Source organism: Phalangium opilio, unplaced genomic scaffold (assembly GCF_054372755.1).
Source record: "Phalangium opilio isolate 3A_F unplaced genomic scaffold, DU_Popi_V2 ptg000093l_1, whole genome shotgun sequence".
Classification (NCBI taxonomy): Eukaryota; Metazoa; Arthropoda; class Arachnida; order Opiliones; family Phalangiidae; genus Phalangium; species Phalangium opilio.
In genome coordinates, this window is record NW_028324198.1 from 3,844,149 (window position 1) to 3,865,318 (window position 21,170).

General features: G+C 45.6%; 34 non-coding genes across 34 annotated transcripts; all 34 read left to right on the top strand.

Annotated features, from left to right (window-relative positions):
* Positions 1-109: 109 nt before the first annotated feature.
* Positions 110-181, top strand: TRNAP-UGG (transfer RNA proline (anticodon UGG)). The gene has a single exon. It is a non-coding gene; the product is annotated as a tRNA-Pro (tRNA).
* An 88-nt stretch (positions 182-269) lies between these two features.
* Positions 270-341, top strand: TRNAP-AGG (transfer RNA proline (anticodon AGG)). The gene has a single exon. It is a non-coding gene; the product is annotated as a tRNA-Pro (tRNA).
* A 567-nt stretch (positions 342-908) lies between these two features.
* On the top strand, positions 909-980 carry TRNAP-UGG (transfer RNA proline (anticodon UGG)). Its single transcript has one exon. It is a non-coding gene; the product is annotated as a tRNA-Pro (tRNA).
* Positions 981-1,380: 400 nt separating this feature from the next.
* Positions 1,381-1,452, top strand: TRNAP-UGG (transfer RNA proline (anticodon UGG)). The gene has a single exon. It is a non-coding gene; the product is annotated as a tRNA-Pro (tRNA).
* Positions 1,453-2,502: 1,050 nt separating this feature from the next.
* TRNAP-UGG (transfer RNA proline (anticodon UGG)) lies at positions 2,503-2,574 on the top strand. Its single transcript has one exon. It is a non-coding gene; the product is annotated as a tRNA-Pro (tRNA).
* A 409-nt stretch (positions 2,575-2,983) lies between these two features.
* On the top strand, positions 2,984-3,055 carry TRNAP-UGG (transfer RNA proline (anticodon UGG)). The gene has a single exon. It is a non-coding gene; the product is annotated as a tRNA-Pro (tRNA).
* Positions 3,056-3,782: 727 nt separating this feature from the next.
* On the top strand, positions 3,783-3,854 carry TRNAP-UGG (transfer RNA proline (anticodon UGG)). Its single transcript has one exon. It is a non-coding gene; the product is annotated as a tRNA-Pro (tRNA).
* Positions 3,855-4,904: 1,050 nt separating this feature from the next.
* TRNAP-UGG (transfer RNA proline (anticodon UGG)) lies at positions 4,905-4,976 on the top strand. The gene has a single exon. It is a non-coding gene; the product is annotated as a tRNA-Pro (tRNA).
* A 409-nt stretch (positions 4,977-5,385) lies between these two features.
* Positions 5,386-5,457, top strand: TRNAP-UGG (transfer RNA proline (anticodon UGG)). The gene has a single exon. It is a non-coding gene; the product is annotated as a tRNA-Pro (tRNA).
* An 88-nt stretch (positions 5,458-5,545) lies between these two features.
* Positions 5,546-5,617, top strand: TRNAP-AGG (transfer RNA proline (anticodon AGG)). The gene has a single exon. It is a non-coding gene; the product is annotated as a tRNA-Pro (tRNA).
* Positions 5,618-6,184: 567 nt separating this feature from the next.
* TRNAP-UGG (transfer RNA proline (anticodon UGG)) lies at positions 6,185-6,256 on the top strand. Its single transcript has one exon. It is a non-coding gene; the product is annotated as a tRNA-Pro (tRNA).
* A 400-nt stretch (positions 6,257-6,656) lies between these two features.
* Positions 6,657-6,728, top strand: TRNAP-UGG (transfer RNA proline (anticodon UGG)). The gene has a single exon. It is a non-coding gene; the product is annotated as a tRNA-Pro (tRNA).
* A 729-nt stretch (positions 6,729-7,457) lies between these two features.
* On the top strand, positions 7,458-7,529 carry TRNAP-UGG (transfer RNA proline (anticodon UGG)). The gene has a single exon. It is a non-coding gene; the product is annotated as a tRNA-Pro (tRNA).
* Positions 7,530-8,418: 889 nt separating this feature from the next.
* Positions 8,419-8,490, top strand: TRNAP-UGG (transfer RNA proline (anticodon UGG)). The gene has a single exon. It is a non-coding gene; the product is annotated as a tRNA-Pro (tRNA).
* A 248-nt stretch (positions 8,491-8,738) lies between these two features.
* Positions 8,739-8,810, top strand: TRNAP-UGG (transfer RNA proline (anticodon UGG)). The gene has a single exon. It is a non-coding gene; the product is annotated as a tRNA-Pro (tRNA).
* Positions 8,811-9,058: 248 nt separating this feature from the next.
* Positions 9,059-9,130, top strand: TRNAP-UGG (transfer RNA proline (anticodon UGG)). Its single transcript has one exon. It is a non-coding gene; the product is annotated as a tRNA-Pro (tRNA).
* Positions 9,131-9,378: 248 nt separating this feature from the next.
* TRNAP-UGG (transfer RNA proline (anticodon UGG)) lies at positions 9,379-9,450 on the top strand. Its single transcript has one exon. It is a non-coding gene; the product is annotated as a tRNA-Pro (tRNA).
* Positions 9,451-10,499: 1,049 nt separating this feature from the next.
* Positions 10,500-10,571, top strand: TRNAP-UGG (transfer RNA proline (anticodon UGG)). Its single transcript has one exon. It is a non-coding gene; the product is annotated as a tRNA-Pro (tRNA).
* A 248-nt stretch (positions 10,572-10,819) lies between these two features.
* Positions 10,820-10,891, top strand: TRNAP-UGG (transfer RNA proline (anticodon UGG)). Its single transcript has one exon. It is a non-coding gene; the product is annotated as a tRNA-Pro (tRNA).
* A 248-nt stretch (positions 10,892-11,139) lies between these two features.
* Positions 11,140-11,211, top strand: TRNAP-UGG (transfer RNA proline (anticodon UGG)). The gene has a single exon. It is a non-coding gene; the product is annotated as a tRNA-Pro (tRNA).
* A 248-nt stretch (positions 11,212-11,459) lies between these two features.
* Positions 11,460-11,531, top strand: TRNAP-UGG (transfer RNA proline (anticodon UGG)). Its single transcript has one exon. It is a non-coding gene; the product is annotated as a tRNA-Pro (tRNA).
* A 729-nt stretch (positions 11,532-12,260) lies between these two features.
* TRNAP-UGG (transfer RNA proline (anticodon UGG)) lies at positions 12,261-12,332 on the top strand. Its single transcript has one exon. It is a non-coding gene; the product is annotated as a tRNA-Pro (tRNA).
* Positions 12,333-12,740: 408 nt separating this feature from the next.
* TRNAP-UGG (transfer RNA proline (anticodon UGG)) lies at positions 12,741-12,812 on the top strand. Its single transcript has one exon. It is a non-coding gene; the product is annotated as a tRNA-Pro (tRNA).
* Positions 12,813-13,212: 400 nt separating this feature from the next.
* On the top strand, positions 13,213-13,284 carry TRNAP-UGG (transfer RNA proline (anticodon UGG)). The gene has a single exon. It is a non-coding gene; the product is annotated as a tRNA-Pro (tRNA).
* A 1,369-nt stretch (positions 13,285-14,653) lies between these two features.
* Positions 14,654-14,725, top strand: TRNAP-UGG (transfer RNA proline (anticodon UGG)). Its single transcript has one exon. It is a non-coding gene; the product is annotated as a tRNA-Pro (tRNA).
* A 570-nt stretch (positions 14,726-15,295) lies between these two features.
* TRNAP-UGG (transfer RNA proline (anticodon UGG)) lies at positions 15,296-15,367 on the top strand. Its single transcript has one exon. It is a non-coding gene; the product is annotated as a tRNA-Pro (tRNA).
* A 569-nt stretch (positions 15,368-15,936) lies between these two features.
* TRNAP-UGG (transfer RNA proline (anticodon UGG)) lies at positions 15,937-16,008 on the top strand. The gene has a single exon. It is a non-coding gene; the product is annotated as a tRNA-Pro (tRNA).
* An 889-nt stretch (positions 16,009-16,897) lies between these two features.
* TRNAP-UGG (transfer RNA proline (anticodon UGG)) lies at positions 16,898-16,969 on the top strand. Its single transcript has one exon. It is a non-coding gene; the product is annotated as a tRNA-Pro (tRNA).
* A 1,050-nt stretch (positions 16,970-18,019) lies between these two features.
* On the top strand, positions 18,020-18,091 carry TRNAP-UGG (transfer RNA proline (anticodon UGG)). The gene has a single exon. It is a non-coding gene; the product is annotated as a tRNA-Pro (tRNA).
* Positions 18,092-18,661: 570 nt separating this feature from the next.
* TRNAP-UGG (transfer RNA proline (anticodon UGG)) lies at positions 18,662-18,733 on the top strand. The gene has a single exon. It is a non-coding gene; the product is annotated as a tRNA-Pro (tRNA).
* Positions 18,734-19,142: 409 nt separating this feature from the next.
* TRNAP-UGG (transfer RNA proline (anticodon UGG)) lies at positions 19,143-19,214 on the top strand. Its single transcript has one exon. It is a non-coding gene; the product is annotated as a tRNA-Pro (tRNA).
* A 569-nt stretch (positions 19,215-19,783) lies between these two features.
* Positions 19,784-19,855, top strand: TRNAP-UGG (transfer RNA proline (anticodon UGG)). Its single transcript has one exon. It is a non-coding gene; the product is annotated as a tRNA-Pro (tRNA).
* Positions 19,856-20,424: 569 nt separating this feature from the next.
* Positions 20,425-20,496, top strand: TRNAP-UGG (transfer RNA proline (anticodon UGG)). Its single transcript has one exon. It is a non-coding gene; the product is annotated as a tRNA-Pro (tRNA).
* Positions 20,497-21,066: 570 nt separating this feature from the next.
* Positions 21,067-21,138, top strand: TRNAP-AGG (transfer RNA proline (anticodon AGG)). The gene has a single exon. It is a non-coding gene; the product is annotated as a tRNA-Pro (tRNA).
* The last annotated feature ends 32 nt before the right edge of the window (positions 21,139-21,170 follow it).

Here is a 21,170-nt window from a genome sequence, read left to right on the forward strand (position 1 = left end):
GTTCAAATCCTGGACGGACCCGAGTTTATGCAGAAGCAATTTAGTGACTATTTAAAAGCAACTAACTACAGGGTAGGCCTATGAGTTGAGCATGTTTAGTTACACACATGGTCCGTTGGTCTAGGGGTATGATACTCGCTTTGGGTGCGAGTGGTCCCGGGTTCAAATCCCGGACGGACCCGAGTATATGCAGATGTAATTAAATGACTATTTAAATGCAACTAACTACAGGGTAGGTCTATGAGTTGAGCATGTTTAGTTACACACATGGTTCGTTGGTCTAGGGGTATGATACTCGCTTAGGGTGCGAGTGGTACCGGGTTCAAATCCCGGACGGACCCGAGTTTTTGCAGAAGTAATTTAGAGACTATTTAAAAGCAACTAACTACAGGGTAGGCCTATGAGTTGAGCATGTTTAGTTACACACATGGTCCGTTGGTCTAGGGGTATGATACTCGCTTTGGGTGCGAGTGGTCCCGGGTTCAAATCCTGGACGGACTCGAGATTTGCAAAAGTAAATTAGTGACTATTTAAATGCAACTAACTACAGGGTAGGTCTATGAGTTGAGCATGTTTAGTTACACACATGGTTCGTTGGTCTAGGGCTATGCTACTCGCTTAGGGTGCGTGTGGTACCGGGTTCAAATCCCGGACGGACCCGAGTTTTTGCAGAAGTAATTTAGTGGCTATTTAAATGCAACTAACTACAAGGTAGGCCTATGAGTTGAGCATATTTGGTTACAGGCATGGTCCGTTGGTCTAGGGGTATGATACTCGCTTAGGGTGTGAGTGGTCCCGAGAAAAAATCCCGGACGGACCCGAGTTTTTGCCGAAGTAATTTAGAGACTATTTAAAAGCAACTAACTACAGGGTAGGCCTATGAGTTGAGCATGTTTAGTTACACACATGGTCCGTTGGTCTAGGGGTATGATACTCGCTTTGGGTGCGAGTGGTCCCGGGTTCAAATCCCGGACGGACTCGAGTATATGCAGAAGTAATTAAGTGACTATTTAAATGCAACTAACTACAGGGTAGGTCTATGAGTTGAGCATGTTTAGTTACACACATGGTTCGTTGGTCTAGGGCTATGCTACTCGCTTAGGGTGCGAGTGGTACCGGGTTCAAATCCCGGACGGACCCGAGTTTTTGCAGAAGTAATTTAGTGGCTATTTAAATGCAACTAACTACAAGGTAGGCCTATGAGTTGAGCATATTTGGTTACAGGCATGGTCTAGGGGTATGATACTCGCTTAGGGTGTGAGTGGTCCCGAGATAAAATCCCGGACGGACCCGAGTTTTTGCCGAAGTAATTAAGAGACTATTTAAAAGCAACTAACTACAGGGTAGGCCTATGAGTTGAGCATGTTTAGTTACACACATGGTCCGTTGGTCTAGGGGTATGATACTCGCTTTGGGTGCGAGTGGTCCCGGGTTCAAATCCCGGACGGACCCGAGTTTTTGCAAAAGTAAATTAGTGACTATTTTAATGCAACTAACTACAGGGTAGGCCTATGAGTTGAGCATGTTTAGTTACACACATGGTCCTTTGGTCTAGGGGTATGATACTCGCTTTGGGTGCGAGTGGTCCCGGGTTCAAATCCCGGACAGACCCGAGTTTTTGCAAAAGTAAATTAGTGGCTATTTTAATGCAACTAACTACAGGGTAGGCCTATGAGTTGAGCATTTTTAGTTACACACATGGTCCATTGGTCTAGGGGTATGATACTCGCTTTGGGTGCGAGTGGTCCCGGGTTCAAATCCCGGACGGACTCGAGTATATGCAGAAGTAATTAAGTGACTATTTAAAAGCAACTAACTGCAGGGTAGGTCTATGAATTGAGCATGTTTAGTTACACACATGGTTCGTTGGTGTAGGGCTATGATACTCGCTTTGGGTGCGAGTGGTCCCGGGTTCAAATCCTGGATGAAGCCTAGTTTTTGCAGAAGTAATTAAGAGACTGTTTAAATTTAACTAACAACAAGGTAGGCCTACGAGTTTAGCATGTTTTAGTATCATTCATGGTCCGTTGGTCTAGGGGTATGATACACGCTTCGGGTGTGAGTGGCCCCGGGTTCAAATCCTGGACGGACCCGAGTTTATGCAGAAGTAATTAAGTGACTATTTAAAAGCAACTAACTGCAGGGTAGGTCTATGAATTGAGCATGTTTAGTTACACACATGGTTCGTTGGTGTAGGGCTATGATACTCGCTTTGGGTGCGAGTGGTCCCGGGTTCAAATCCTGGATGAAGCCTAGTTTTTGCAGAAGTAATTAAGAGACTATTTAAATTTAACTAACAACAAGGTAGGCCTACGAGTTTAGCATGTTTCAGTATCATTCATGGTCCGTTGGTCTAGGGGTATGATACACGCTTCGGGTGTGAGTGGCCCCGGGTTCAAATCCTGGACGGACCCGAGTTTATGCAGAAGCAATTTAGTGACTATTTAAAAGCAACTAACTACAGGGTAGGCCTATGAGTTGAGCATGTTTAGTTACACACATGGTCCGTTGGTCTAGGGGTATGATACTCGCTTTGGGTGCGAGTGGTCCCGGGTTCAAATCCCGGACGGACTCGAGTATATGCAGAAGTAATTAAGTGACTATTTAAAAGCAACTAACTGCAGGGTAGGTCTATGAATTGAGCATGTTTAGTTACACACATGGTTCGTTGGTGTAGGGCTATGATACTCGCTTTGGGTGCGAGTGGTCCCGGGTTCAAATCCTGGATGAAGCCTAGTTTTTGCAGAAGTAATTAAGAGACTATTTAAATTTAACTAACAACAAGGTAGGCCTACGAGTTTAGCATGTTTCAGTATCATTCATGGTCCGTTGGTCTAGGGGTATGATACACGCTTCGGGTGTGAGTGGCCCCGGGTTCAAATCCTGGACGGACCCGAGTTTATGCAGAAGCAATTTAGTGACTATTTAAAAGCAACTAACTACAGGGTAGGCCTATGAGTTGAGCATGTTTAGTTACACACATGGTCCGTTGGTCTAGGGGTATGATACTCGCTTTGGGTGCGAGTGGTCCCGGGTTCAAATCCCGGACGGACCCGAGTATATGCAGATGTAATTAAGTGACTATTTAAATGCAACTAACTACAGGGTAGGTCTATGAGTTGAGCATGTTTAGTTACACACATGGTTCGTTGGTCTAGGGGTATGATACTCGCTTAGGGTGCGAGTGGTACCGGGTTCAAATCCCGAACGGACCCGAGTTTTTGCAGAAGTAATTTAGAGACTATTTAAAAGCAACTAACTACAGGGTAGGCCTATGAGTTGAGCATGTTTAGTTACACACATGGTCCGTTGGTCTAGGGGTATGATACTCGCTTTGGGTGCGAGTGGTCCCGGGTTCAAATCCTGGACGGACTCGAGATTTGCAAAAGTAAATTAGTGACTATTTAAATGCAACTAACTACAGGGTAGGTCTATGAGTTGAGCATGTTTAGTTACACACATGGTTCGTTGGTCTAGGGCTATGCTACTCGCTTAGGGTGCGTGTGGTACCGGGTTCAAATCCCGGACGGACCCGAGTTTTTGCAGAAGTAATTTAGTGGCTATTTATATGCAACTAACTACAAGGTAGGCCTATGAGTTGAGCATATTTGGTTACAGGCATGGTCCGTTGGTCTAGGGGTATGATACTTGCTTAGGGTGTGAGTGGTCCCGAGATAAAATCCCGGACGGACCCGAGTTTTTGCCGAAGTAATTTAGAGACTATTTAAAAGCAACTAACTACAGGGTAGGCCTATGAGTTGAGCATGTTTAGTTACACACATGGTCCGTTGGTCTAGGGGTATGATACTCGCTTTGGGTGCGAGTGGTCCCGGGTTCAAATCCCGGACGGACCCGAGTTTTTGCAAAAGTAAATTAGTGACTATTTTAATGCAACTAACTACAGGGTAGGCCTATGAGTTGAGCATGTTTAGTTACACACATGGTCCTTTGGTCTAGGGGTATGATACTCGCTTTGGGTGCGAGTGGTCCCGGGTTCAAATCCCGGACAGACCCGAGTTTTTGCAAAAGTAAATTAGTGGCTATTTTAATGCAACTAACTACAGGGTAGGCCTATGAGTTGAGCATTTTTAGTTACACACATGGTCCATTGGTCTAGGGGTATGATACTCGCTTTGGGTGCGAGTGGTCCCGGGTTCAAATCCCGGACGGACTCGAGTATATGCAGAAGTAATTAAGTGACTATTTAAAAGCAACTAACTGCAGGGTAGGTCTATGAATTGAGCATGTTTAGTTACACACATGGTTCGTTGGTGTAGGGCTATGATACTCGCTTTGGGTGCGAGTGGTCCCGGGTTCAAATCCTGGATGAAGCCTAGTTTTTGCAGAAGTAATTAAGAGACTGTTTAAATTTAACTAACAACAAGGTAGGCCTACGAGTTTAGCATGTTTTAGTATCATTCATGGTCCGTTGGTCTAGGGGTATGATACACGCTTCGGGTGTGAGTGGCCCCGGGTTCAAATCCTGGACGGACCCGAGTTTATGCAGAAGTAATTAAGTGACTATTTAAAAGCAACTAACTGCAGGGTAGGTCTATGAATTGAGCATGTTTAGTTACACACATGGTTCGTTGGTGTAGGGCTATGATACTCGCTTTGGGTGCGAGTGGTCCCGGGTTCAAATCCTGGATGAAGCCTAGTTTTTGCAGAAGTAATTAAGAGACTATTTAAATTTAACTAACAACAAGGTAGGCCTACGAGTTTAGCATGTTTCAGTATCATTCATGGTCCGTTGGTCTAGGGGTATGATACACGCTTCGGGTGTGAGTGGCCCCGGGTTCAAATCCTGGACGGACCCGAGTTTATGCAGAAGCAATTTAGTGACTATTTAAAAGCAACTAACTACAGGGTAGGCCTATGAGTTGAGCATGTTTAGTTACACACATGGTCCGTTGGTCTAGGGGTATGATACTCGCTTTGGGTGCGAGTGGTCCCGGGTTCAAATCCCGGACGGACTCGAGTATATGCAGAAGTAATTAAGTGACTATTTAAAAGCAACTAACTGCAGGGTAGGTCTATGAATTGAGCATGTTTAGTTACACACATGGTTCGTTGGTGTAGGGCTATGATACTCGCTTTGGGTGCGAGTGGTCCCGGGTTCAAATCCTGGATGAAGCCTAGTTTTTGCAGAAGTAATTAAGAGACTATTTAAATTTAACTAACAACAAGGTAGGCCTACGAGTTTAGCATGTTTCAGTATCATTCATGGTCCGTTGGTCTAGGGGTATGATACACGCTTCGGGTGTGAGTGGCCCCGGGTTCAAATCCTGGACGGACCCGAGTTTATGCAGAAGCAATTTAGTGACTATTTAAAAGCAACTAACTACAGGGTAGGCCTATGAGTTGAGCATGTTTAGTTACACACATGGTCCGTTGGTCTAGGGGTATGATACTCGCTTTGGGTGCGAGTGGTCCCGGGTTCAAATCCCGGACGGACCCGAGTATATGCAGATGTAATTAAGTGACTATTTAAATGCAACTAACTACAGGGTAGGTCTATGAGTTGAGCATGTTTAGTTACACACATGGTTCGTTGGTCTAGGGGTATGATACTCGCTTAGGGTGCGAGTGGTACCGGGTTCAAATCCCGGACGGACCCGAGTTTTTGCAGAAGTAATTTAGAGACTATTTAAAAGCAACTAACTACAGGGTAGGCCTATGAGTTGAGCATGTTTAGTTACACACATGGTCCGTTGGTCTAGGGGTATGATACTCGCTTTGGGTGCGAGTGGTCCCGGGTTCAAATCCTGGACGGACTCGAGATTTGCAAAAGTAAATTAGTGACTATTTAAATGCAACTAACTACAGGGTAGGTCTATGAGTTGAGCATGTTTAGTTACACACATGGTTCGTTGGTCTAGGGCTATGCTACTCGCTTAGGGTGCGTGTGGTACCGGGTTCAAATCCCGGACGGACCCGAGTTTTTGCAGAAGTAATTTAGTGGCTATTTAAATGCAACTAACTACAAGGTAGGCCTATGAGTTGAGCATATTTGGTTACAGGCATGGTCCGTTGGTCTAGGGGTATGATACTCGCTTAGGGTGTGAGTGGTCCCGAGAAAAAATCCCGGACGGACCCGAGTTTTTGCCGAAGTAATTTAGAGACTATTTAAAAGCAACTAACTACAGGGTAGGCCTATGAGTTGAGCATGTTTAGTTACACACATGGTCCGTTGGTCTAGGGGTATGATACTCGCTTTGGGTGCGAGTGGTCCCGGGTTCAAATCCCGGACGGACTCGAGTATATGCAGAAGTAATTAAGTGACTATTTAAATGCAACTAACTACAGGGTAGGTCTATGAGTTGAGCATGTTTAGTTACACACATGGTTCGTTGGTCTAGGGCTATGCTACTCGCTTAGGGTGCGAGTGGTACCGGGTTCAAATCCCGGACGGACCCGAGTTTTTGCAGAAGTAATTTAGTGGCTATTTAAATGCAACTAACTACAAGGTAGGCCTATGAGTTGAGCATATTTGGTTACAGGCATGGTCTAGGGGTATGATACTCGCTTAGTGTGTGAGTGGTCCCGAGATAAAATCCCGGACGGACCCGAGTTTTTGCCGAAGTAATTTAGAGACTATTTAAAAGCAACTAACTACAGGGTAGGCCTATGAGTTGAGCATGTTTAGTTACACACATGGTCCGTTGGTCTAGGGGTATGATACTCGCTTTGGGTGCGAGTGGTCCCGGGTTCAAATCCCGGACGGACCCGAGTTTTTGCAAAAGTAAATTAGTGACTATTTTAATGCAACTTACTACAGGGTAGGCCTATGAGTTGAGCATGTTTAGTTACACACATGGTCCTTTGGTCTAGGGGTATGATACTCGCTTTGGGTGCGAGTGGTCCCGGGTTCAAATCCCGGACAGACCCGAGTTTTTGCAAAAGTAAATTAGTGGCTATTTTAATGCAACTAACTACAGGGTAGGCCTATGAGTTGAGCATTTTTAGTTACACACATGGTCCATTGGTCTAGGGGTATGATACTCGCTTTGGGTGCGAGTGGTCCCGGGTTCAAATCCCGGACGGACTCGAGTATATGCAGAAGTAATTAAGTGACTATTTAAAAGCAACTAACTGCAGGGTAGGTCTATGAATTCAGCATGTTTAGTTACACACATGGTTCGTTGGTGTAGGGCTATGATACTCGCTTTGGGTGCGAGTGGTCCCGGGTTCAAATCCTGGATGAAGCCTAGTTTTTGCAGAAGTAATTAAGAGACTATTTAAATTTAACTAACAACAAGGTAGGCCTACGAGTTTAGCATGTTTCAGTATCATTCATGGTCCGTTGGTCTAGGGGTATGATACACGCTTCGGGTGTGAGTGGCCCCGGGTTCAAATCCTGGACGGACCCGAGTTTATGCAGAAGCAATTTAGTGACTATTTAAAAGCAACTAACTACAGGGTAGGCCTATGAGTTGAGCATGTTTAGTTACACACATGGTCCGTTGGTCTAGGGGTATGATACTCGCTTTGGGTGCGAGTGGTCCCGGGTTCAAATCCCGGACGGACCCGAGTATATGCAGAAGTAATTAAGTGACTATTTAAATGCAACTAACTACAGGGTAGGTCTATGAGTTGAGCATGTTTAGTTACACACATGGTTCGTTGGTCTAGGGCTATGCTACTCGCTTAGGGTGCGTGTGGTACCGGGTTCAAATCCCGGACGGACCCGAGTTTTTGCAGAAGTAATTTAGTGGCTATTTAAATGCAACTAACTACAGGGTAGGCCTATGAGTTGAGCATGTTTAGTTACACACATGGTCCTTTGGTCTAGGGGTATGATACTCGCTTTGGGTGCGAGTGGTCCCGGGTTCAAATCCCGGACAGACCCGAGTTTTTGCAAAAGTAAATTAGTGGCTATTTTAATGCAACTAACTACAGGGTAGGCCTATGAGTTGAGCATTTTTAGTTACACACATGGTCCATTGGTCTAGGGGTATGATACTCGCTTTGGGTGCGAGTGGTCCCGGGTTCAAATCCCGGACGGACTCGAGTATATGCAGAAGTAATTAAGTGACTATTTAAAAGCAACTAACTGCAGGGTAGGTCTATGAATTGAGCATGTTTAGTTACACACATGGTTCGTTGGTGTAGGGCTATGATACTCGCTTTGGGTGCGAGTGGTCCCGGGTTCAAATCCTGGATGAAGCCTAGTTTTTGCAGAAGTAATTAAGAGACTATTTAAATTTAACTAACAACAAGGTAGGCCTACGAGTTTAGCATGTTTCAGTATCATTCATGGTCCGTTGGTCTAGGGGTATGATACACGCTTCGGGTGTGAGTGGCCCCGGGTTCAAATCCTGGACGGACCCGAGTTTATGCAGAAGCAATTTAGTGACTATTTAAAAGCAACTAACTACAGGGTAGGCCTATGAGTTGAGCATGTTTAGTTACACACATGGTCCGTTGGTCTAGGGGTATGATACTCGCTTTGGGTGCGAGTGGTCCCGGGTTCAAATCCCGGACGGACCCGAGTATATGCAGAAGTAATTAAGTGACTATTTAAATGCAACTAACTACAGGGTAGGTCTATGAGTTGAGCATGTTTAGTTACACACATGGTTCGTTGGTCTAGGGCTATGCTACTCGCTTAGGGTGCGTGTGGTACCGGGTTCAAATCCCGGACGGACCCGAGTTTTTGCAGAAGTAATTTAGTGGCTATTTAAATGCAACTAACTACAAGGTAGGCCTATGAGTTGAGCATATTTGGTTACAGGCATGGTCCGTTGGTCTAGGGGTATGATACTCGCTTTGGGTGCGAGTGGTCCCGGGTTCAAATCCCGGACGGACCCGAGTTTTTGCAAAAGTAAATTAGTGACTATTTTAATGCAACTAACTACAGGGTAGGCCTATGAGTTGAGCATGTTTAGTTACACACATGGTCCTTTGGTCTAGGGGTATGATACTCGCTTTGGGTGCGAGTGGTCCCGGGTTCAAATCCCGGACAGACCCGAGTTTTTGCAAAAGCAATTTAGTGACTATTTAAAAGCAACTAACTACAGGGTAGGCCTATGAGTTGAGCATGTTTAGTTACACACATGGTCCGTTGGTCTAGGGGTATGATACTCGCTTTGGGTGCGAGTGGTCCCGGGTTCAAATCCCGGACGGACCCGAGTATATGCAGAAGTAATTAAGTGACTATTTAAATGCAACTAACTACAGGGTAGGTCTATGAGTTGAGCATGTTTAGTTACACATATGGTTCGTTGGTCTAGGGCTATGCTACTCGCTTAGGGTGCGTGTGGTACCGGGTTCAAATCCCGGACGGACCCGAGTTTTTGCAGAAGTAATTTAGAGACTATTTAAAAGCAACTAACTACAGGGTAGGCCTATGAGTTGAGCATGTTTAGTTACACACATGGTCCGTTGGTCTAGGGGTATGATACTCGCTTTGGGTGCGAGTGGTCCCGGGTTCAAATCCCGGACGGACCCGAGTTTTTGCAAAAGTAAATTAGTGACTATTTTAATGCAACTAACTACAGGGTAGGCCTATGAGTTGAGCATGTTTAGTTACACACATGGTCCTTTGGTCTAGGGGTATGATACTCGCTTTGGGTGCGAGTGGTCCCGGGTTCAAATCCCGGACAGACCCGAGTTTTTGCAAAAGTAAATTAGTGGCTATTTTAATGCAACTAACTACAGGGTAGGTCTATGAGTTGAGCATGTTTAGTTACACACATGGTTCGTTGGTCTAGGGCTATGCTACTCGCTTAGGGTGCGTGTGGTACCGGGTTCAAATCCCGGACGGACCCGAGTTTTTGCAGAAGTAATTTAGTGGCTATTTAAATGCAACTAACTACAGGGTAGGCCTATGAGTTGAGCATGTTTAGTTACACACATGGTCCTTTGGTCTAGGGGTATGATACTCGCTTTGGGTGCGAGTGGTCCCGGGTTCAAATCCCGGACAGACCCGAGTTTTTGCAAAAGTAAATTAGTGGCTATTTTAATGCAACTAACTACAGGGTAGGCCTATGAGTTGAGCATTTTTAGTTACACACATGGTCCATTGGTCTAGGGGTATGATACTCGCTTTGGGTGCGAGTGGTCCCGGGTTCAAATCCCGGACGGACTCGAGTATATGCAGAAGTAATTAAGTGACTATTTAAAAGCAACTAACTGCAGGGTAGGTCTATGAATTGAGCATGTTTAGTTACACACATGGTTCGTTGGTGTAGGGCTATGATACTCGCTTTGGGTGCGAGTGGTCCCGGGTTCAAATCCTGGATGAAGCCTAGTTTTTGCAGAAGTAATTAAGAGACTATTTAAATTTAACTAACAACAAGGTAGGCCTACGAGTTTAGCATGTTTCAGTATCATTCATGGTCCGTTGGTCTAGGGGTATGATACACGCTTCGGGTGTGAGTGGCCCCGGGTTCAAATCCTGGACGGACCCGAGTTTATGCAGAAGCAATTTAGTGACTATTTAAAAGCAACTAACTACAGGGTAGGCCTATGAGTTGAGCATGTTTAGTTACACACATGGTCCGTTGGTCTAGGGGTATGATACTCGCTTTGGGTGCGAGTGGTCCCGGGTTCAAATCCCGGACGGACCCGAGTATATGCAGAAGTAATTAAGTGACTATTTAAATGCAACTAACTACAGGGTAGGTCTATGAGTTGAGCATGTTTAGTTACACACATGGTTCGTTGGTCTAGGGCTATGCTACTCGCTTAGGGTGCGTGTGGTACCGGGTTCAAATCCCGGACGGACCCGAGTTTTTGCAGAAGTAATTTAGTGGCTATTTAAATGCAACTAACTACAAGGTAGGCCTATGAGTTGAGCATATTTGGTTACAGGCATGGTCCGTTGGTCTAGGGGTATGATACTCGCTTTGGGTGCGAGTGGTCCCGGGTTCAAATCCCGGACGGACCCGAGTTTTTGCAAAAGTAAATTAGTGACTATTTTAATGCAACTAACTACAGGGTAGGCCTATGAGTTGAGCATGTTTAGTTACACACATGGTCCTTTGGTCTAGGGGTATGATACTCGCTTTGGGTGCGAGTGGTCCCGGGTTCAAATCCCGGACAGACCCGAGTTTTTGCAAAAGCAATTTAGTGACTATTTAAAAGCAACTAACTACAGGGTAGGCCTATGAGTTGAGCATGTTTAGTTACACACATGGTCCGTTGGTCTAGGGGTATGATACTCGCTTTGGGTGCGAGTGGTCCCGGGTTCAAATCCCGGACGGACCCGAGTATATGCAGAAGTAATTAAGTGACTATTTAAATGCAACTAACTACAGGGTAGGTCTATGAGTTGAGCATGTTTAGTTACACATATGGTTCGTTGGTCTAGGGCTATGCTACTCGCTTAGGGTGCGTGTGGTACCGGGTTCAAATCCCGGACGGACCCGAGTTTTTGCAGAAGTAATTTAGAGACTATTTAAAAGCAACTAACTACAGGGTAGGCCTATGAGTTGAGCATGTTTAGTTACACACATGGTCCGTTGGTCTAGGGGTATGATACTCGCTTTGGGTGCGAGTGGTCCCGGGTTCAAATCCCGGACGGACCCGAGTTTTTGCAAAAGTAAATTAGTGACTATTTTAATGCAACTAACTACAGGGTAGGCCTATGAGTTGAGCATGTTTAGTTACACACATGGTCCTTTGGTCTAGGGGTATGATACTCGCTTTGGGTGCGAGTGGTCCCGGGTTCAAATCCCGGACAGACCCGAGTTTTTGCAAAAGTAAATTAGTGGCTATTTTAATGCAACTAACTACAGGGTAGGCCTATGAGTTGAGCATTTTTAGTTACACACATGGTCCATTGGTCTAGGGGTATGATACTCGCTTTGGGTGCGAGTGGTCCCGGGTTCAAATCCCGGACGGACTCGAGTATATGCAGAAGTAATTAAGTGACTATTTAAAAGCAACTAACTGCAGGGTAGGTCTATGAATTGAGCATGTTTAGTTACACACATGGTTCGTTGGTGTAGGGCTATGATACTCGCTTTGGGTGCGAGTGGTCCCGGGTTCAAATCCTGGATGAAGCCTAGTTTTTGCAGAAGTAATTAAGAGACTATTTAAATTTAACTAACAACAAGGTAGGCCTACGAGTTTAGCATGTTTCAGTATCATTCATGGTCCGTTGGTCTAGGGGTATGATACACGCTTCGGGTGTGAGTGGCCCCGGGTTCAAATCCTGGACGGACCCGAGTTTATGCAGAAGCAATTTAGTGACTATTTAAAAGCAACTAACTACAGGGTAGGCCTATGAGTTGAGCATGTTTAGTTACACACATGGTCCGTTGGTCTAGGGGTATGATACTCGCTTTGGGTGCGAGTGGTCCCGGGTTCAAATCCCGGACGGACCCGAGTATATGCAGAAGTAATTAAGTGACTATTTAAATGCAACTAACTACAGGGTAGGTCTATGAGTTGAGCATGTTTAGTTACACACATGGTTCGTTGGTCTAGGGCTATGCTACTCGCTTAGGGTGCGTGTGGTACCGGGTTCAAATCCCGGACGGACCCGAGTTTTTGCAGAAGTAATTTAGTGGCTATTTAAATGCAACTAACTACAAGGTAGGCCTATGAGTTGAGCATATTTGGTTACAGGCATGGTCCGTTGGTCTAGGGGTATGATACTCGCTTAGGGTGTGAGTGGTCCCGAGATAAAATCCCGGACGGACCCGAGTTTTTGCCGAAGTAATTTAGAGACTATTTAAAAGCAACTAACTACAGGGTAGGCCTATGAGTTGAGCATGTTTAGTTACACACATGGTCCGTTGGTCTAGGGGTATGATACTCGCTTTGGGTGCGAGTGGTCCCGGGTTCAAATCCCGGACGGACTCGAGTATATGCAGAAGTAATTAAGTGACTATTTAAATGCAACTAACTACAGGGTAGGTCTATGAGTTGAGCATGTTTAGTTACACACATGGTTCGTTGGTCTAGGGCTATGCTACTCGCTTAGGGTGCGAGTGGTACCGGGTTCAAATCCCGGACGGACCCGAGTTTTTGCAGAAGTAATTTAGTGGCTATTTAAATGCAACTAACTACAAGGTAGGCCTATGAGTTGAGCATATTTGGTTACAGGCATGGTCTAGGGGTATGATACTCGCTTAGGGTGTGAGTGGTCCCGAGATAAAATCCCGGACGGACCCGAGTTTTTGCCGAAGTAATTTAGAGACTATTTAAAAGCAACTAACTACAGGGTAGGCCTATGAGTTGAGCATGTTTAGTTACACACATGGTCCGTTGGTCTAGGGGTATGATACTCGCTTTGGGTGCGAGTGGTCCCGGGTTCAAATCCCGGACGGACCCGAGTTTTTGCAAAAGTAAATTAGTGACTATTTTAATGCAACTAACTACAGGGTAGGCCTATGAGTTGAGCATGTTTAGTTACACACATGGTCCTTTGGTCTAGGGGTATGATACTCGCTTTGGGTGCGAGTGGTCCCGGGTTCAAATCCCGGACAGACCCGAGTTTTTGCAAAAGTAAATTAGTGGCTATTTTAATGCAACTAACTACAGGGTAGGCCTATGAGTTGAGCATTTTTAGTTACACACATGGTCCATTTGTCTAGGGGTATGATACTCGCTTTGGGTGCGAGTGGTCCCGGGTTCAAATCCCGGACGGACTCGAGTATATGCAGAAGTAATTAAGTGACTATTTAAAAGCAACTAACTGCAGGGTAGGTCTATGAATTGAGCAGGTTTAGTTACACACATGGTTCGTTGGTGTAGGGCTATGATACTCGCTTTGGGTGCGAGTGGTCCCGGGTTCAAATCCTGGATGAAGCCTAGTTTTTGCAGAAGTAATTAAGAGACTATTTAAATTTAACTAACAACAAGGTAGGCCTACGAGTTTAGCATGTTTCAGTATCATTCATGGTCCGTTGGTCTAGGGGTATGATACACGCTTCGGGTGTGAGTGGCCCCGGGTTCAAATCCTGGACGGACCCGAGTTTATGCAGAAGCAATTTAGTGACTATTTAAAAGCAACTAACTACAGGGTAGGCCTATGAGTTGAGCATGTTTAGTTACACACATGGTCCTTTGGTCAAGGGGTATGATACTCGCTTTGGGTGCGAGTGGTCCCGGGTTCAAATCCCGGACGGACCCGAGTATATGCAGAAGTAATTTAGAGCCTATTTAAATGCAACTAACTACAGGGTAGGTCTATGAGTTGAGCATGTTTAGTTACACACATGGTTCGTTGGTCTAGGGCTATGCTACTCGCTTAGGGTGCGTGTGGTACCGGGTTCAAATCCCGGACGGACCCGAGTTTTTGCAGAAGTAATTTAGTGGCTATTTAAATGCAACTAACTACAAGGTAGGCCTATGAGTTGAGCATATTTGGTTACAGGCATGGTCCGTTGGTCTAGGGGTATGATACTCGCTTAGGGTGTGAGTGGTCCCGAGATAAAATCCCGGACGGACCCGAGTTTTTGCCGAAGTAATTTAGAGACTATTTAAAAGCAACTAACTACAGGGTAGGCCTATGAGTTGAGCATGTTTAGTTACACACATGGTCCGTTGGTCTAGGGGTATGATACTCGCTTTGGGTGCGAGTGGACCCGGGTCCAAATCCCGGACGGACCCGAGTTTTTGCAAAAGTAAATTAGTGACTATTTTAATGCAACTAACTACAGGGTAGGCCTATGAGTTGAGCATGTTTAGTTACACACATGGTCCGTTGGTCTAGGGGTATGATACTCGCTTTGGGTGCGAGTGGTCCCGGGTTCAAATCCCGGACGGACCCGAGTTTTTGCAAAAGTAAATTAGTGGCTATTTTAATGCAACTAACTACAGGGTAGGCCTACGAGTTTAGCATGTTTCAGTATCATTCATGGTCCGTTGGTCTAGGGGTATGATACACGCTTCGGGTGTGAGTGGCCCCGGGTTCAAATCCTGGACGGACCCGAGTTTATGCAGAAGCAATTTAGTGACTATTTAAAAGCAACTAACTACAGGGTAGGCCTATGAGTTGAGTATGTTTAGTTACAAACATGGTCCGTTGGTCTAGGGGTATGATACTCGCTTAGGGTGCGTGTGGTCCCGGGTTAAAATCCCGGACGAAGCCGAGTTTTTGCAGAAGTAATTTAGTGACTAATTAAATGCAACTAACAACAAGGTAGGCCTACGAGTTTAGCATGTTTCAGTATCATTCATGGTCCGTTTGTCTAGGGGTATGATACACGCTTCGGGTGTGAGTGGCCCCGGGTTCAAATCCTGGACGGACCCGAGTTTATGCAGAAGCAATTTAGTGACTATTTAAAAGCAACTAACTACAGGGTAGGCCTATGAGTTGAGCATGTTTAGTTACACACATGGTCCGTTGGTCAAGGGGTATGATACTCGCTTTGGGTGCGAGTGGTCCCGGGTTCAAATCCCGGACGGACCCGAGTATATGCAGAAGTAATTTAGAGACTATTTAAATGCAACTAACTACAGGGTAGGTCTATGAGTTGAGCATGTTTAGTTACACACATGGTTCGTTGGTCTAGGGCTATGCTACTCGCTTAGGGTGCGTGTGGTACCGGGTTCAAATCCCGGACGGACCCGAGTTTTTGCAGAAGTAATTTATTGGCTATTTAAATGCAACTAACTACAAGGTAGGCCTATGAGTTGAGCATATTTGGTTACAGGCATGGTCCGTTGGTCTAGGGGTATGATACTCGCTTAGGGTGCGTGTGGTCCCGGGTTAAAATCCCGGACGAAGCCGAGTTTTTGCAGAAGTAATTTAGTGACTAATTAAATGCAACTAACAACAAGGTAGGCCTACGAGTTTAGCATGTTTCAGTATCATTCATGGTCCGTTGGTCTAGGGGTATGATACACGCTTCGGGTGTGAGTGGCCCCGGGTTCAAATCCTGGACGGACCCGAGTTTATGCAGAAGCAATTTAGTGACTATTTAAAAGCAACTAACTACAGGGTAGGCCTATGAGTTGAGCATGTTTAGTTACACACATGGTCCGTTGGTCTAGGGGTATGATACTCGCTTTGGGTGCGAGTGGTCCCGGGTTCAAATCCCGGACGGACTCGAGTATATGCAGAAGTAATTAAGTGACTATTTAAAAGCAACTAACTGCAGGGTAGGTCTATGAATTGAGCATATTTAGTTACACACATGGTTCGTTGGTGTAGGGCTATGATACTCGCTTTGGGTGCGAGTGGTCCCGGGTTCAAATCCTGGATGAAGCCTAGTTTTTGCAGAAGTAATTAAGAGACTATTTAAATTTAACTAACAACAAGGTAGGCCTACGAGTTTAGCATGTTTCAGTATCAATCATGGTCCGTTGGTCTAGGGGTATGATACACGCTTCGGGTGTGAGTGGCCCCGGGTTCAAATCCTGGACGGACCCGAGTTTATGCAGAAGCAATTTAGTGACTATTTAAAAGCAACTAACTACAGGGTAGGCCTATGAGTTGAGCATGTTTAGTTACACACATGGTCCGTTGGTCAAGGGGTATGATACACGCTTCGGGTGTGAGTGGCCCCGGGTTCAAATCCTGGACGGACCCGAGTTTATGCAGAAGCAATTTAGTGACTATTTAAAAGCAACTAACTACAGGGTAGGCCTATGAGTTGAGCATGTTTAGTTACACACATGGTCCGTTGGTCTAGGGGTATGATACTCGCTTTGGGTGCGAGTGGTCCCGAGATAAAATCCCGGACGGACCCGAGTTTTTGCCGAAGTAATTTAGAGACTATTTAAAAGCAACTAACTACAGGGTAGGCCTATGAGTTGAGCATGTTTAGTTACACACATGGTCCGTTGGTCTAGGGGTATGATACTCGCTTTGGGTGCGAGTGGACCCGGGTCCAAATCCCGGACGGACCCGAGTTTTTGCAAAAGTAAATTAGTGACTATTTTAATGCAACTAACTACAGGGTAGGCCTATGAGTTGAGCATGTTTAGTTACACACATGGTCCGTTGGTCTAGGGGTATGATACTCGCTTTGGGTGCGAGTGGTCCCGGGTTCAAATCCCGGACGGACCCGAGTTTTTGCAAAAGTAAATTAGTGGCTATTTTAATGCAACTAACTACAGGGTAGGCCTACGAGTTTAGCATGTTTCAGTATCATTCATGGTCCGTTGGTCTAGGGGTATGATACTCGCTTTGGGTGTGAGTGGCCCCGGGTTCAAATCCTGGACGGACCCGAGTTTATGCAGAAGCAATTTAGTGACTATTTAAAAGCAACTAACTACAGGGTAGGCCTATGAGTTGAGTATGTTTAGTTACAAACATGGTCCGTTGGTCTAGGGGTATGATACTCGCTTAGGGTGCGTGTGGTCCCGGGTTAAAATCCCGGACGAAGCCGAGTTTTTGCAGAAGTAATTTAGTGACTAATTAAATGCAACTAACAACAAGGTAGGCCTACGAGTTTAGCATGTTTCAGTATCATTCATGGTCCGTTGGTCTAGGGGTATGATACACGCTTCGGGTGTGAGTGGCCCCGGGTTCAAATCCTGGACGGACCCGAGTTTATGCAGAAGCAATTTAGTGACTATTTAAAAGCAACTAACTACAGGGTAGGCCTATGAGTTGAGCATGTTTAGTTACACACATGGTCCGTTGGTCAAGGGGTATGATACACGCTTCGGGTGTGAGTGGCCCCGGGTTCAAATCCTGGACGGACCCGAGTTTATGCAGAAGCAATTTAGTGACTATTTAAAAGCAACTAACTACAGGGTAGGCCTATGAGTTGAGCATGTTTAGTTACACACATGGTCCGTTGGTCTAGGGGTATGATACTCGCTTTGGGTGCGAGTGGTCCCGAGATAAAATCCCGGACGGACCCGAGTTTTTGCCGAAGTAATTTAGAGACTATTTAAAAGCAACTAACTACAGGGTAGGCCTATGAGTTGAGCATGTTTAGTTACACACATGGTCCGTTGGTCTAGGGGTATGATACTCGCTTTGGGTGCGAGTGGACCCGGGTCCAAATCCCGGACGGACCCGAGTTTTTGCAAAAGTAAATTAGTGACTATTTTAATGCAACTAACTACAGGGTAGGCCTATGAGTTGAGCATGTTTAGTTACACACATGGTCCGTTGGTCTAGGGGTATGATACTCGCTTTGGGTGCGAGTGGTCCCGGGTTCAAATCCCGGACGGACCCGAGTTTTTGCAAAAGTAAATTAGTGGCTATTTTAATGCAACTAACTACAGGGTAGGCCTACGAGTTTAGCATGTTTCAGTATCATTCATGGTCCGTTGGTCTAGGGGTATGATACTCGCTTTGGGTGTGAGTGGCCCCGGATTCAAATCCTGGACGGACCCGAGTTTATGCAGAAGCAATTTAGTGACTATTTAAAAGCAACTAACTACAGGGTAGGCCTATGAGTTGAGTATGTTTAGTTACAAACATGGTCCGTTGGTCTAGGGGTATGATACTCGCTTAGGGTGCGTGTGGTCCCGGGTTAAAATCCCGGACGAAGCCGAGTTTTTGCAGAAGTAATTTAGTGACTAATTAAATGCAACTAACAACAAGGTAGGCCTACGAGTTTAGCATGTTTCAGTATCATTCATGGTCCGTTGGTCTAGGGGTATGATACACGCTTCGGGTGTGAGTGGCCCCGGGTTCAAATCCTGGACGGACCCGAGTTTATGCAGAAGCAATTTAGTGACTATTTAAAAGCAACTAACTACAGGGTAGGCCTATGAGTTGAGCATGTTTAGTTACACACATGGTCCGTTGGTCTAGGGGTATGATACTCGCTTTGGGTGCGAGTGGTCCCGGGTTCAAATCCCGGACGGACTCGAGTATATGCAGAAGTAATTAAGTGACTATTTAAAAGCAACTAACTGCAGGGTAGGTCTATGAATTGAGCATGTTTAGTTACACACATGGTTCGTTGGTGTAGGGCTATGATACTCGCTTTGGGTGCGAATGGTCCCGGGTTCAAATCCTGGATGAAGCCTAGTTTTTGCAGAAGTAATTAAGAGACTATTTAAATTTAACTAACAACAAGGTAGGCCTACGAGTTTAGCATGTTTCAGTATCATTCATGGTCCGTTGGTCTAGGGGTATGATACACGCTTCGGGTGTGAGTGGCCCCGGGTTCAAATCCTGGACGGACCCGAGTTTATGCAGAAGCAATTTAGTGACTATTTAAAAGCAACTAACTACAGGGTAGGCCTATGAGTTGAGCATGTTTAGTTACACACATGGTCCGTTGGTCAAGGGGTATGATACTCGCTTTGGGTGCGAGTGGTCCCGGGTTCAAATCCCGGACGGACCCGAGTATATGCAGAAGTAATTTAGAGACTATTTAAATGCAACTAACTACAGGGTAGGTCTATGAGTTGAGCATGTTTAGTTACACACATGGTTCGTTGGTCTAGGGCTATGCTACTCGCTTAGGGTGCGTGTGGTACCGGGTTCAAATCCCGGACGGACCCGAGTTTTTGCAGAAGTAATTTAGTGGCTATTTAAATGCAACTAACTACAAGGTAGGCCTATGAGTTGAGCATATTTGGTTACAGGCATGGTCCGTTGGTCTAGGGGTATGATACTCGCTTAGGGTGCGTGTGGTCCCGGGTTAAAATCCCGGACGAAGCCGAGTTTTTGCAGAAGTAATTTAGTGACTAATTAAATGCAACTAACAACAAGGTAGGCCTACGAGTTTAGCATGTTTCAGTATCATTCATGGTCCGTTGGTCTAGGGGTATGATACACGCTTCGGGTGTGAGTGGCCCCGGGTTCAAATCCTGGACGGACCCGAGTTTATGCAGAAGCAATTTAGTGACTATTTAAAAGCAACTAACTACAGGGTAGGCCTATGAGTTGAGCATGTTTAGTTACACACATGGTCCGTTGGTCTAGGGGTATGATACTCGCTTTGGGTGCGAGTGGTCCCGGGTTCAAATCCCGGACGGACTCGAGTATATGCAGAAGTAATTAAGTGACTATTTAAAAGCAACTAACTGCAGGGTAGGTCTATGAATTGAGCATGTTTAGTTACACACATGGTTCGTTGGTGTAGGGCTATGATACTCTCTTTGGGTGCGAGTGGTCCCGGGTTCAAATCCTGGATGAAGCCTAGTTTTTGCAGAAGTAATTAAGAGACTATTTAAATTTAACTAACAACAAGGTAGGCCTACGAGTTTAGCATGTTTCAGTATCATTCATGGTCCGTTGGTCTAGGGGTATGATACACGCTTCGGGTGTGAGTGGCCCCGGGTTCAAATCCTGGACGGACCCGAGTTTATGCAGAAGCAATTTAGTGACTATTTAAAAGCAACTAACTACAGGGTAGGCCTATGAGTTGAGCATGTTTAGTTACACACATGGTCCGTTGGTCAAGGGGTATGATACACGCTTCGGGTGTGAGTGGCCCCGGGTTCAAATCCTGGACGGACCCGTGTTTATGCAGAAGCAATTTAGTGACTATTTAAAAGCAACTAACTACAGGGTAGGCCTATGAGTTGAGCATGTTTAGTTACACACATGGTCCGTTGGTCTAGGGGTATGATACTCGCTTTGGGTGCGAGTGGTCCCGGGTTCAAATCCCGGACGGACCCGAGTTTTTGCAAAAGTAAATTAGTGGCTATTTTAATGCAACTAACTACAGGGTAGGCCTACGAGTTTAGCATGTTTCAGTATCATTCATGGTCCGTTGGTCTAGGGGTATGATACACGCTTCGGGTGTGAGTGGCCCCGGGTTCAAATCCTGGACGGACCCGAGTTTATGCAGAAGCAATTTAGTGACTATTTAAAAGCAACTAACTACAGGGTAGGCCTATGAGTTGAGTATGTTTAGTTACAAACATGGTCCGTTGGTCTAGGGGTATGATACTCGCTTAGGGTGCGTGTGGTCCCGGGTTAAAATCCCGGACGAAGCCGAGTTTTTGCAGAAGTAATTTAGTGACTAATTAAATGCAACTAACAACAAGGTAGGCCTACGAGTTTAGCATGTTTCAGTATCATTCATGGTCCGTTGGTCTAGGGGTATGATACACGCTTCGGGTGTGAGTGGCCCCGGGTTCAAATCCAGGACGGACCCGAGTTTATGCAGAAGCAATTTAGTGACTATTTAAAAGCAACTAACTACAGGGTAGGCCTATGAGTTGAGCATGTTTAGTTACACACATGGTCCGTTGGTCTAGGGGTATGATACTCGCTTAGGGTGCGAGTGGTACCGGGTTCAAATCCCGGACGGACCCGAGTATATGCAGAAGTAATTAAGTGACTATTT